Genomic DNA, 14,160 nt, shown 5'->3' with positions numbered 1-14,160 from the left:
CTGTTTTGTTTTCTCCCAGGGTCGGAACGTGTGTGTATCCCATTAACTCTGTCCTCGCTGCTCTCAAGATGTTCCACACAAATGATTTTATTTTTTTTGTAAGAAAATATATTTTACTAGGCAGTTTTATGAGAGCTGACAAAATGCCTCGTAAATAACCCAGCAGGAAATATGGGGTAAATAAAATTTTTTACAACTTTATCATAAACCTGAGAAGTCTTTGGTTCCTTTTCGAATGGAATGAGCAAGGTATTTCATTAAAGGAAAAGACATGCTCTCTAAAGCCCAACAATTACAGACACAATGCCTTTTTAACCTGCAATTCAGTCAAACAGGTTTGGTGGCAGTGGAAAATGTAAAAGGCCCTGTTTTGACACTTTGGGTCATGCTCCCCACAGATAAACTTGTGCTGTGGGTTCCCTGCAAAGCAAATCTGGAGAACTGGTGTGCGCCTAACCTGCCCTGCATTACCCAGGACCTCCAAGGAACCACATATCTGGGGGAACATGCCCGGGACGGGCTGCGGTTTCGTGTTGCCTTTGTAAAACTCCTAGCACGGGGGGCTGTGGTTGGGCCCCTGAGTGCAAGGGGAATGCAAACAAATATGGTCCTCAGGTCTTCGGCACAGGCCTGAAATGTGATGATTTAGGCAAAGACCAAGTGTCTGAAATAGAAACGCTTGGAACAAGCCTCAGTCCTTGAACTTTGCATGAAGGGGGAATTCAGCTCTCACCATGAGGATCTTTGACGTGTGATATTTTGGTACTGTGGGAAGATGGGAGGGGGTGTCTCTTTTAAGTCCTTTGCACTTGTAAAAATTCATGTTGGTATCCATGACTATTTTCTACTTAATGGTGAAAACAGATCTGGCAAAATACAACCTGTTCCTGGGTGTACGAGAGGTATGGAAACCACCTTCAAAGGGGATAAAATGCCATTGTATGCCTACTTGATCTGATGAAATACAAGAAAATAATCCGGAGTGGAGGTCTTCACCATTTCTAACACCTCTGGTTCTCGGATCCACCCTCCTTGCAACTCAGGGTTGGCTGAAATGGAGAAAGGACCAGTGGTGGGAAGGCTGAGCTTCACGGAACTGGCGATGTTCAGGTATGCACGTTATCTTCCCTGCGCTGGGAACAGCGCTCCCCAGCTCATCAGGGGAAGACTGGAGCGGTCTCCACCACCACGGTGTCACCCTGCTGGCACCACAGGTTGTACTGCACGGCAGTGGCCCCCACCTCTCCTTCAGGGCATTGTTGCATAAAGCCCACCACCTTCCCTTCCAGGCACTGTTGCATTCCCCTGCCCTGGCTCCCATCCCTCCAGGCTACAGAGCCCTTCTCCACCCAGCCACCCACCTGATCACACAGGTCCTTAGGACATCTCCAGCAACTTCCTGCAGGAACGTTACATCAGGGAAATATTTAAAGCCTTTGTAGCTCTAATACCTTGTAAATAGGAGGTAAGCCCACCCCACCCCACCACTCCTGAGCACTTTTGATGTTGGTTTCTTCTGCACTTTGGGAATGGGGCACCTTTGGGAGAGCTGGGTCCCTGCCCCAACAGGTCTGCGGTCCCACAGCCTGATCCCACACCAGCACTTGGGAGCCCCAGCTGACATTGAAGCCAAGTCAGGGTGTCCCTGGGAGCTTTGCTTGTATAAGGGCTCCAGCCTCTGGTACATTGTCTGGAAAGCGCTGAGTAAATAGGAGAGACAATTATTGTAGCCCTTTCCCGAAAGGAAATTCCATATTGGCACCAACCAGCGCGTTGTATGGCAGAGCGCAGCCCTGACGGAGCAGGCTTCCCCGGCAGCGACTGACAGCATGTGGAGGGAAATTGGCTTTTCGGTGGGACATGTGCTTCAGTGAAAGCCCATATGTTAGGGAGTTATCTGTTGTGAATCCCCCAGTATTATCCCCACGCCTCTGTCACCGCCCCCCTGCCTCTGCCCTCCCCTCAGGCCCCCACCCCGACGCAGAGGTTAAATAAAATATCATTTCCTCCTGATTTAGCCTTTGTCTTTGGCAATCAAAATGCCCTTCAGGCCCCTGTGGAGTCAGCCTTCCAGGTCAGGGTAGGACATGGGAAACCCCTTCCCAGGCATTTCACTGCAGATAATGTCATGGCTGATTCATGAGATCATTCAAAGTGCTGCCTTCCGCCACGGCTGCTTCTTTTGGTGCTGATGCTTCTTGGCTTGGGTTCCCTCCCTGTGACAACACCTCTCCTGCTGGCTGGATTTTACAAACTGATTCCTGTGCAGCTGGGAGAGAGACAGGAGGGGTGCTCAGAAGGAGAAGAGGAATAAAGGGGAGTTAGGTCGGCTGCAGCAAGGCTCTGTACAGGGCAGGAACAGACTGGGAGCCAGCAAACCCTGTCCTGCTCCAGGAAGGGACAAGAAAGGGGGGAATGTGTATACCTGCCTATAACGGCAGCACTCAGCATCACCTGTGTGTCATTCCTCAGCTTCAGGGCGCAATACCAAACGATGGCATATATTTTTATTCATTATAGTTCCTCTGATCTCCTGCTTGGCATCTCCCTGGAGAGTCCCACTAACATTAACACCCAATAGAGATCATGCTAGCAAAAGCACCAGTGGTGGAAAGGGAAGACCTATAAAGGTCAGTATATTCCCTTTATTTTACTATGGTCTGCTGTTATTTTAACCTCCCCTTGTGCAGTTTTACATACTTGGGCTGAAAGTGTAAAGAGGCAGCAGGGAGATGGAGAGCGCTGTCTTCACCCTGAAATGTGCAACACAGGTAAAATGAGGGGTGGGTGGGGGTGTTTTTGTCATTTGTGGGGACTTCAAGGTAAGTAGGGTGAATGCAGAAGGCATCTCCAGGGTCAGTGTCCATCCTACGGAGCCATATGCTGAGCTGGCTGGGTTTGTCCATTTAAGTGTGCAAACGTGTGCATGTGAGGGGCACGCTGCTGTTCAGCATCATGCAGGGATACATCTTGGGAGAAAATCAGGCTGGTGCAAACTGTCAGTTGTCAGCCGTCATCCCCAAAGCAGTGTTTGTTGGCATGGCTCAGTTACTGAGCTAACTGCCAGGCCTGTCCTAGGACTTGGCGCCGAGCATCTCCTCGCTGCCTGCTCTCTGCAGGAGGCATGGTAGGGAGGCAGGAAAAGGCAGGCACTGAGTAAAGGACAAGGTATGGGTTGTGTGTGTGCATCCACCTTACCACGGGGTGATCCATGGGCCAAAGCACCCTGTATCTGTGGTGGACGGAGCTGTAGGGAATCAGCTCGCAGGAATTTAGGCATTAAGGCTGTTCCCTGCATTCCCTTGCAGAAATAGAGCCTTATTTTAAAATGTAAAAATTTTTATTCTCTAGTCAACAGCCTGCTAACTAACTACCTAAAGCATTTCAAAAAAACAAGACTTGAAAATCAGAGGGAGACAGCCCAAGTGGCGGAAGGGAGGGGAAAGCGCCTGAGAGCCGGGAATGGAGGACAAATGGCCCCCGCCCCGCGATGGTCCCAGCCCCCCATTCGCACCCAGCTAACATCCCTCCCTTTGGTAAACAGAGACAGGCAGGTTGGCACCTTGTCTCCTGCCACAAAGGCGCTGGCCCTTTGTTTCCCTGTGTGACTCCCTGGCAGATGGGGGCTGGAGGGTGCCTGAGGGGTCTGGTTCCAGGAAAGCCTCCAGTATGCAAAGCGTGCCCACAGGCAGGCAGGCAGGAGACTGATGGAGTTCCCCCTGCCTGCGGAAGAGCAGGGCGAAATAGTTTCTATCTCTTCTGATGGCTTTTTTTTTTTTTTTTTCGACTTTGAGAAAACATAATTACTCTGTAGTTTTCCTAACTGAGCCTCCTGTTTGTATAGGAACTGAGAGGGAAACCTGGGATTTGGAGCCAAACTTTATTTCTGGAGTGGTAGAAAGCCAAAATCCTGATGGCAGGAATGTGTGCATGTCTGAAATACTTACAACCCTTGTGCAAACTTTCTTAAAAGGTTAGAATTTGGCTCAGGAGTCAGTGAAATGCAAGTTTTACAGAGTCCTAATGCATGCCGATCCCTGCTTCCAGCCCCAAGGGATTTGTTGGGTGTTATTCTCGTGTTTTCGGGGGGAGTGGGGGAGTGTTGACCATGGCAGACAAAGAGGAAATAATCCAGCTAAGGCCACAAGAGTCGATGAAAAGGCCATAGTTAGCTGGTCAGTCTATCTATCATCCACTGGTGTGTTTTAGCAAGGCCGCTGCACCATGTATGCAGCTTAACCTTGGTGCATGTGCTGCCTCCAGCCTCCTACACCACAAAAAGCCAGGCAGTTTCTCCTCCATCATCCCCCGCTGTTTTACTGTATCAGCCCAGCTTAGCTGAGGCAATTAAATCACTGAAAATATTCATATTGATTTCTGCAGGGAAGGTGTCAGGTGCTGCATGGGGAGGTTCGTGGCAGATTTCCACACCCAGCTCGGATGTGTCCTTGTGGATGGGGAGTCTCTGCCCTGAAACCTGCCTCAGCCAACAGAGACTCGTCACGCTGGTGTGGAGGTCTCTGGCCAGCTAGTAACAGGAAGATGCCCACACTGCTGTTGGCATGATTTGTCCCCTTGTTCCATTATTTTCCTTCCCTACTCTGACCTATTATTAATGGACCCACCTTCTACCTAGTGTTTCTGTTTCCCCTGATATATTTGTGAAGGCCTCTTATTTTCCTTAATCCCTTTGGCTATAATTAACTCATTCTGCATTTTTGCTGCCCTTATCTTTTCCCTGCAAGCCTTAACTGACTGAATATTCTTGTTTGGTTGCCTCCCTGTTTTCCATTTCTACTAAAGGTTTTCTTTTTAATCCTTAGATCTCTGAGTGGGCTTTACACACTCTTATTTCTTGCATTCTTCTTCTTTATTTACTCTTCTTTTTCTCTCCCACTTTAGTTTTTGTGCCATATAAGGATACCATCTTCCTTACACCCGGGTAGATTTCAGGACAGTCTCATGTGGCACGTTACTTGCTCTATTTCTAAATTCCTCTCAATGCATTTGCCTTTTTCCTTTGGCACTACACCATTCTTTTGCAATATTGAATTTGTCCTTCTCACTCTGGAGATTCCCACATTCTCAAGCAGTTACCTTCTTTCACCCAACACCTTTTGTTCTACAGGAAATGTGGAAAGTAAAAATTACATCTCATTTTATTTTGTGTAAGGTTTATTTTTGACCCAGTAGTGCCCCAAAATTAGCAGGACTGAACGTGGGCTCTGCTCTATAAGGAAGGTGATCTCAAATCTCAGTGCCAAAACCACCTTCAGAGTTTGGGCCTTTTATAACATCCCGGTTTTTCTTCCTCTATGGGAGGAGGAAATTTGCAGCACATGGTGCAGTTCCAGTGTATTTACCTCAGGGAAAGGTGCCAGAGAGGTGAGAGAGCGTGTGGGGGACGGTGGAGGCCCGTCTGCCATCACAGGGCAGACACAGCCTAACTCAGCCGCCATTTTAGGCTGGAGAAGAAGAGGACTTTGGCCACGCTTTTGCTACTTGGTCCACTGATATCCCCTGCATCAGGAATGAACACGGTGAGAGGAAAGCTTTGCTGCTAACAAAGAGCTGTAAACAGAAGTATTGTCTGCAGCCATGCTTTCCCTTCTCCAAACCCCGCGTGGGCACCCTGAGGAGCAGCTGCCAGCAGTGCAGGTATGCTGTGTGTGATTTGGTGGCTGGGAACGGTGATGAACAGCCCTTCTTTTGTCACCCTTTTTGTGGAAATGGGGTATAAAAGAGAGCCCTTGGCAAAGAGTTGCAGGTGAACTTGTCCCAACTGGTGGGACATTGCCTCTTGGCCCACACTGCTCATGCAGAGCGGGCAACCAGCTAACTGTGGTTTGATGAGGGAAGAAGGAAAACCAAACTGACCATTTTTACCCCACTACCAGCTCCCTTTGTCCTCCCTGCCATCTTCCCCAGGCCTGAGCCTCCACGGAGGCATGGGCCATGCTGCTTTGACAGCAGGATGGCAGCAGGAAGAAAGTTTTATGAGGGGTGATGGATGGCTGCCTTTCCTCCTGAGGGTCTCCCTCCCTGGTGTCAGGCAGGTCCCAAAGGAGATAGGGACCGGCTGCCTGCTGCGGACTATGCTCAGGCCGTTTTACTGGCCTTGCCCCTTGGCATCACTCTTTGGAGCAGCCACCTTTGTTGTCAGCGCCCTTAGCTCTCTTCCAGCGTCATGTTCTGCTGCTCTGACACTGCGGTTCGGCAGGGCAGGGCAGGGGAGGAAAGGAGGAAGAACTGGGGGGGCTGCTTTACAGAGAGGAAAAAAAAAAAAGAAAAAAGAGAAAAGGCAGTCATTTGGGGCCTGGGCATGGTGGTGGTTTCACCGCTTCCGTTGCCTGATCCACCTTGTCAGACACGCATGAGGAGACTTCTGAGAAACAGCCCTGGGCCGGCCCCAAGCGCTTCAGCGTAACTGTGCACACGTGTGTGCAAGCACACACCCCTGCACACATGCTCCCATGCTGGGAAGGAGCCCACAAGGCCAGGCTGCTCCCCAGCACACACTCACGCCTGCACACCTACCACCCTCCTTCCACAAAAGAGGTTTCTTTCATTTCCTGCGAGAGGAGGAGGTGGGAGAAAGGGAACTCGAAGGCTGCAAATTCCTCAGCCACATATCTTGCCTCCCTCTCCTTCCTTATGCTGCCTGTCAGCTCCATGTCCAAGATCCGAGGCTCCCACTTCCCATACAAATAGGCAAGGGTGGACAACTGTGGTTTTTTGTGTTGTGAGAAGTTCTGTTGCTTAGGGGGGCAGGGGAGTGTTGTTGAAGCATTTGTGTCTTTTTTTTCTTCCTCTGTCAGAGCCACTTCAGGACTGCTCTAGTTCTATAAGCTGCTGTTTGGCTGGTTATGATGGGCATGCCTTGTGCTGTGCTTATAGTATTTTTCCCCTACACCGTCCCCTTCTTGCCCCAGGCCAACACCAGGAGGCTTGTCTTCATGCATATTGACAATTACCTTTTCCAAGTTTTTTCCAAACCCTGAAATACCCAAATGTGGCATTTCAAAGGGATGTTGTTGTCAAGCACCCAGCTTGTCACAAAACTGTGAGCTAGGGCCGCTAAAGCAGCAGGGGGTACCCAGGTGTGTTAGGTTCATCCTCAACTCTCCTAAACCTGAGTTACTTTCCCTTGTGAGTAATGAAGACAAGCATGCAGGAGGCAGAGAATGTAGCCCTGATTGTTTCACAGTTATTTGGTGCTTGCAGGCTTTCCCTTATTTCTACAGGGGAGGTAGTATTGCTTCTCCTGTGTCATAGGTGATGACATTAAGGTAGTGGGTAAGGTCTTAACTCTTTCCAGAGCTGCAACAAAGCAACTTACATCAGCCATCCCAGGGCTTCCAGGGCCTGTTCAGAGCATCTTGGTGCTGTGGTTCAGGTAGAGCTGCTGATGGTGTAGGGGGGAGTCCAGCTGGCACTCCTATTTCTTTGCCTGACGCTGCCTGCATAAACAAATAGTATCAATCAGAAACTCTGCCTGAAAGGCAAGTAGGTTTTGTCTTCGTCTAAGTAGGGGAAATCCTGTGCACGGAGATTTCAGGACCTGGTGGCTGGAGTGCAGAACACATGGAGAGAAAGTCTGCTTTTGCAGAACGTTTCCCAAGGCATCCAAGGACTCTCACAAAGCCACAAAGCCTGCCCTAAAACCACAGCTGCATCAAAAGAGGAAGAGTCCACAGCAGAACTCGGAGCATATTAAACCTTGCAAAATAGGTCTCTTTCTGTGGTGGGAGGTATGTGTATAAATACATACGTATACATACATGAAGGAAAGAGCTGGGTTTGTTCAGCGCTGGGGCTAAAAGTGAAAGCAGCCTGCAGGAACGCTAGGCAGGGCGGTGATTTCAGGCAGGGCACTTGTGCAGCAGAGTGACCCACCTTGTTGGCTCCACAAGGAGAATGACCGTCTCCCCAGGCCCTCTACACACTGTCATGCAGCAGAAGTAAGGGTATATGTCTGGTTTGTGAGCCACAGAGACAAAATCAGCAAGAATGTAAATGCAGGATTGAGACGTTACAAAGAGTGCATCAAGAAGGAGGGTACAAATGAAGAGATGTCCAGCTGGTGCCGCACACGTAGGCCAAAAGAAGCATAATTGCCATGGGGCACCAAGGAAGAACACACAGGAAAAAAAGTAAAAGGAGACTTAAAATGGAAGCCTCTCTAGCACACTGGTGCCATCTCCATTCCTGTCAGTCCTTACACAACAGAGTGCAGTTGCTGTTAAGGTCGGAGTTGTGCAGGCTCCCATGAAGGCAGTGTTCAAGGCTGGCCCCGGTGAGACTCCACCTGAGGTGGCTGCATTCCTGTGCATTGAGTCAGGAGCACATGGTTAACTCTTTCGAGGTTGCAGGACCTTTGCTGAGCAGGCGTGGGTCCCTCCTGGACAGCTTTGCTGGAGCTGGAATGACACTGACCGAAGGGATCTCACCAAGGCAAGGAAATTCAAGGAGCCTGTGCCTGGACAGAATACTGTGAGAGATGTTCCTTCATTTGGACAAACCTCTGGCCCGCAGTGTTGGTACATTCTTTGTGAACGTGCCTGTGGCATGGTTTGCAGTCACAGCTGCATATTATGGCTGCTGCACGTACCTACCTTCAAGCTTTCATTCTTTACCACATTGCCACAGCCCTAAGTGAGGTTGGTAAATCCTGCCTTAGCAGCGTGGGCAGAGGCACTAAGCCACCTGGATAAGCAGGTGTACAGCCCACTCTAGATCTCGGGATTCTGTACCTCCCAGGCCAGCAGAGTTATGTCCTGTATCACTTCAGAAAGCACAGAAGAAGGAAATGCACTGGAGATCCCCGCTAGTATTATCTCAGTTCTTGTGAGCACAAGGTCAGCAGAAGAAAAGCCACTCCGTGCTATGTGTGGACTGCAGGCAGACAGGCTCTGCTGGGCAAGTCACAAACCTCATTCCCCGGTCATCCAGGCCAAGGTTGTGGTTGGAGCTCCCTAACCTCCTTTAGCCTGCACACCCATTCTTTTTTCCCAGGGAGTCAGGACAGGGCTGCTGCAATCCTCAAGATGGAAGGACCGAGGGGCAGCTGAGACCAGGGGTTACAGTAAGTAGTGTTTCCTTCCCTGAGATTATCTGCATCTCACCCTCCACTGGAGCAAAATTCACTTTCATATCCCTCAAAGTCAGCCTGCTGTGGAAGTGATGGAGAAAGAGATTAAAGCAAGCAGATAATGCAGTGGGGAAGCATTTCTTTGCATCCTTCCTGGGTAGAAGCATTGTCTCTGTTCCCATCACTAGCAGGACCAGCTGTGGTTTCTGGCAATGCCAGGCACAGACATTGCCCCGCAGGTTCCTTTCCCTTTCATTATCCCTCTGGAGAACAGGACTCTTGTTAAAAAGCCTGGATGTATCACTGGGAGCCAGCTCTATTATCCTCCAGCCAGTGAAGCAAGATAGGCATACTCTCCCACAACCTAGGGATGCCCTATTATGATCTCTGACCAATGGGAGTATCTTTAATGGGATCAGAGCCTGCCCTTTTCCATATCCCAGTGGGACAACACCTGCCTACAAGAGAACAAAGAGGAAACCTGTTGTGATGGGAAAAAAAGAGGTCATTTTCCCCAGAGAGGGAGCGAGGCTGTTTGATTAAGAGCATCTTTCTCCCAGCCAGCTCGTTTGTTAGCAAAGCAACCTTAATGCAAGAGAGAAAATCTTTGAGAAGCAAATGCCACGAGTCCAATTTGACTCGCCCATATACATAATGAGAAATCTTAGTAAATCGTTGCAGAAAAAGACTGTAGAACCAAAGGGGAAAATATTTCTGCCTAAAACCGGTATTTAAAATAGAATTGTTTACAAGTAAATTCACAGCGATGTTTGAAATGCTGCAGCAAAGAAATCTTACTAGAAGCTTCATCTCTATCTTGTCCTTCTCAGAAGACCTACCAGTCACCCACTTCCATATGTTTCTCTCCAGCCCCTCTGGAGACCCTGTTCTACATGTGCACGGCGCCCCAGCAATGCCTTTCACCTGCAGTGGTCCCAGCCCTGGGGCAAAGAACCGGGATGGGACAAATCAAGCCACGTTGCCACAGTGGTGCTAAGCTCCAGCTCAGCCTGCACCTTCTTTTTCTCTGCCCCTTTCTCAAATCAGAGACCACAGGGCTTGGTTGCTGGTGCTTATCCCATGATCTGCCCAGAGCAAAACTGGCTTAGATGAGCATAGATGCAGGCTCTGAGGGGGTCAGAAGAAAGTTATCTATGGCCCAGGTGCCACTTTGTGTCCCATGGCTCGTTAGTCCTGTTCAGAGCTGGAGTGGAAAGACTCGGGCATGGCTGGATGTCTTTGTGCATCCTAGTTTCTTTGCAGTTTGGGGGATTCTGGCAGAGGTGTAAACGTGAGCAAAACTTTATTCCAGTGGATGCGGCACGTAACGAGAAGTTCACCTTCAGTTAGAGAGGATCTTAATATGACCTTCTGTAAAAAAAAAAGGGGCATTGTTTTGAGTTGTTAAACAGCTGCTGTGTTCCACCCCGCTAATGGTTGCAATTCAGTAGTGAATAGTATAAGCCTTAAACAGCCGGTAAAATAATTTGGGATCTTTCCTTAGGGGGGGAAGCAGGCAAGTTACTCTACAAAAATAAATTATTATTCTCTCTTCCTAGGAAATGAAGTGTTCTCCTTTTCATCACCAAGTGGGCTGTCGCACAAGATCTCTTCCCGCCCTTCTGTGCTGGAAACAGCCCAGCGCTGTTTGCGCCGCTCTTTTGCCACCTTCACCTTCCTAGGAAGCAAGAGGCAGTTTCCATTTGGGTTCGTGCATCTTCTCAGTTTCCTCCTACCACCCCAGGCTTTTTCTCCACCTCATCCCAGGTCTTCTTAAAAAACAACCCTTCCCAAGCTGCTCATCTAGTGTTGTGCACAGGCACAAACACCGTCCCCTCTCTCCAAACAGCCGCGACTTGCCTAAAAGAGAAGCAAAACTTTTGCCTAACCACTCCCTCCTGCTGAACGCCGGGCGTCCGCTCGGTACACGCTGTGTCTGCCTTTGCAGGGGCAGGACTGAAAAGCGCCAGGCCTTGGGTCTTGGCCTCCATCGGATGAACAATTTCCCCTTGAAGGTTACTCACTTCCTGTTTTCCGTATTTAGACAATCTGGGCCTATAGGGAGGCTTTGATTTGTTGTAAGCTTCAGCTGGTTTAAACGTTAAGTCGCAGGAGACCGAGGTGGGAGGAGGAGGGGAAAGGCCTGGAGACAAATTAGGGCCATTTAATACCGTGACTGTGTTCTCTCGCAGTTTTCTAGTGACCATTAGAGCATGTGAAAGGAAGGTCAGGGGCTGACAGCATGGGAGATGGAGTCAGGGCTGCTTCACAATGGGCTGGGGCGAGCGGCAGTGTGTGCGTGGGGCTGCGTAGCAGTTGGGAGCAGCTGGGCGATGCACGCCAATGACTAATTTCTCCAGTGTGTCACTTTTGCCACACGCAGCTGTATGGAGAGGCCAGCAGCACTCCAACAACGACAGGGAGGAGCCTCTAACCTGCAGAGGAGAGCGCTGTGCCCTTTCTGAGTGCCTATCAGCACACACCACGTGCCGATGTTTGCTCAGACTTGCCCAGAGGTCTGCTAGGCCGGAGCGAGTCAGCACTCGTAGGCAGCTGACAGGGCAGGTCACGTATTTTCGGTGCCTGTTCTGCAGAGGGGAAACTGAGGCACGGAGTTCTGCCGCTTTGCCTGTTATCAGAAAGTGAGCGTGGGAGGGATCGTGGTGAGTCCTGGCGGCAGCCGAGCAGTGGTCTGTCTCCTGAGATGTGCTTCGTCCTAAAGAGCGTGTTCCTGTGCTGGTGGGATTTGTGCTCGGGTAGAGAAGAACTGCATAGGCTCAATATCCCAGAGGGGCTGTGGGCACGAGGGTTACCTGAATGACTTTGGTCTGCTCCTTTTTGTTCAGCTAGTTCCCTTCTAACAGATTAACTGCCAAATGGGGTGCTTTTACGAGGGTCTACCACAAAAAGAAAAAAAAACGTAGAGAAGAGACTGAAATGCAATGGGAAACGGTAAATGAATGTGAATTATACCGCAAAATCCTGTAGGAGTTTCCAGGGGCACCTGGAGATCACTCCAGCTACATAACCTGCTACTAAAAGCCAGTGTGGGCAGGTGGGATTGAATGAAAGAACCAGAGAGAAATAGTCACAAACAAAATGCCAACCAAAAGAAGAACATAATGTTCTTCTGCTCCTCTGTCCCAAGGAAAGAAATGTGCCACAAGGGAAGAAATCTGCCACATCCTCTCTGCCTGACAGAACGTGGGCAGGAGGACTTGAGCTCCAGAGGAAAATAAAATCACTGAGGAAGACTCAGGTGAAGCACTGAAGAGTTTAGGAGAAACAAGAGTCCATGTTCACGCTCTGGTGTTGATAGGCCCGACTTCAAATGATTTACGCTTGCCTTCGACCCTCCTGAGCCAGAGCCAGCTTTCCTCCAGGTAACTCCCCGCAGCCGTGAGTGCAGAACCACACAGAGAGACGCGGTATATAGGCAGGTAGCTGTTTTCTCTTCTCCTTGGCACTGCTGCATAGGCTGGGTTAACATTATACTTCCCTGATTCAGTTTTTATAGACCAAACAGTAGCAGTTCCCTCCCTCAGTGGTATGTAGAAGCCTTTCCCTGAAGGAGGGGTTAGTTCTCTATTGTGTTACTACCTGGTGGCTGCTTTTTTTTCTTACTTTTTTTTTTTTTCTTTTCCCTGTATCTCCTACCCTGCTATAACATTTTGCTCAGCCAAGCTTTTGGCGTTCAGAAATGCAGCTGAGTACAAATGCAGTGTAGTTCTTCCTGTAGCATCTCCCAAAAGTTTCGTCTGGTGGGGCCCTCAACCTCCCAGCAGCACTTTTGTGCAATCTGAGCCCTGGGCTGAGGACAGCTCTGTATCTTACCGGGACACATCAGATTGAATCAGGATTGACTGCAAAGCTGACACCACGGAGAATTGCACTCAACGCCATTCAAGCAAATGGTGCTTCTGAATCGGCACCAGCCGGCTGCCCCGATGCTGAGGTTTTGATCTGTTAGATCCAGAGCAGCCTGGTTTGCACTCATATCACCACGCTTAAAGAACAGTCACTTAATCTCACTTAGAAATGTTTACTCGTGAGGACCAGATGGCCCAGGGAGTTGGGCTAAACAAAGCATTTTACTTCTAGGTCACGCATTCTAATCCAGTCCAGGTTGGCAATAAATGAACATATTCACCTGATAGCCGCTTTTGGCTTCATTTTTGGTGTTTTTCAGGCTGGTTTCCAAGGGGAGATGTCACACCACAAAATCTCCCTCCGTGCCCTGCCACAGTTGGTCCTGATTTGACTGTCTCTGTGGAGAAGCTGAGGATCAAATGCTCCGTGGCGCCAGACTGTTTTCTTTTGCAGCCTGCAGGTAAGGGGAAGTTGTCCTGTGTCTGGCTGTGTCATGCCTGCTCTGTGGATGGGCAGGATTTCAGTTTGCAAAGCTGCCAATCCAATCCCCTCCACCACCATGAAATTCATTTAAAAAATAGGGAAATGTTTAATTGCAGTTGACATATAGGCACTCTCTGCTGTGAACTCTATGGACAATCACAGATAACAGTATCAAAATTAATGCCTGCTTCCCACTTGTCCTGCTATAAGCAATAAACGTTTGGCAAGTCAGTAAATAACAAAATTCTCATGTGGCCATCTACAGGTCACCAAGATACTTAAGAAGTTTGCGTTAATTATACCACGTTTGCCATCAAAGAGGGTCTATTAACCCTTTGAGCTGTTGTAGGAAAGCTGTGGAGTCATTTGGAAGCAAATAAATGAAATCTTGTCACTAAAAGTGCAACCTTCGCAAAAAAAAAAAGAAAAAAAAAAAGTTTGAGGCAAAAAACCTCACTAGACATCATGGAAAATAGGCTACCTTTTCAGCTTTCCTTTTATTTATTTTGTATTTTGACATCAAACACTCCCTGTAACCTAATCTTCTTGGCTTTTGATGTGGCTGTGGAGACATGACAATTAAGCACGGCTTAAAACAATAATCCCAACAACGGGAACCAAAGGCAAGTAATGTCAGGGTCCCCCCCTCACAAAAAGCCTGTTCCCCCAGTATCTGGTGGTAGTGAAAGGACCGTAAATCCCAATTTGTTGCCTCA

At 49.0% G+C, this 14,160-nt stretch overlaps 1 protein-coding gene across 1 annotated transcript in view; it reads left to right on the top strand.

Annotated features, from left to right (window-relative positions):
• LOC310880091 (uncharacterized protein) overlaps window positions 1-14,160 on the top strand; it is a 155,981-nt gene that overhangs the window by 139,341 nt on the left and 2,480 nt on the right. The window contains exons 32-35 of the mRNA XM_083795398.1: window positions 20-176; window positions 865-2,630; window positions 12,259-12,474; window positions 13,281-13,421. The gene's annotated coding sequence lies outside the window, so the exon portion shown is untranslated. The remainder of the gene's footprint in view (window positions 1-19; window positions 177-864; window positions 2,631-12,258; window positions 12,475-13,280; window positions 13,422-14,160) is intronic.

Source organism: Anser anser (assembly GCF_964211835.1).
Source record: "Anser anser genome assembly, chromosome: 12".
Taxonomy (NCBI): domain Eukaryota; kingdom Metazoa; phylum Chordata; class Aves; order Anseriformes; family Anatidae; genus Anser; species Anser anser.
Note: the sequence above shows the minus strand (reverse complement) of the source record. Positions and strands in the feature narration are given on the sequence as shown.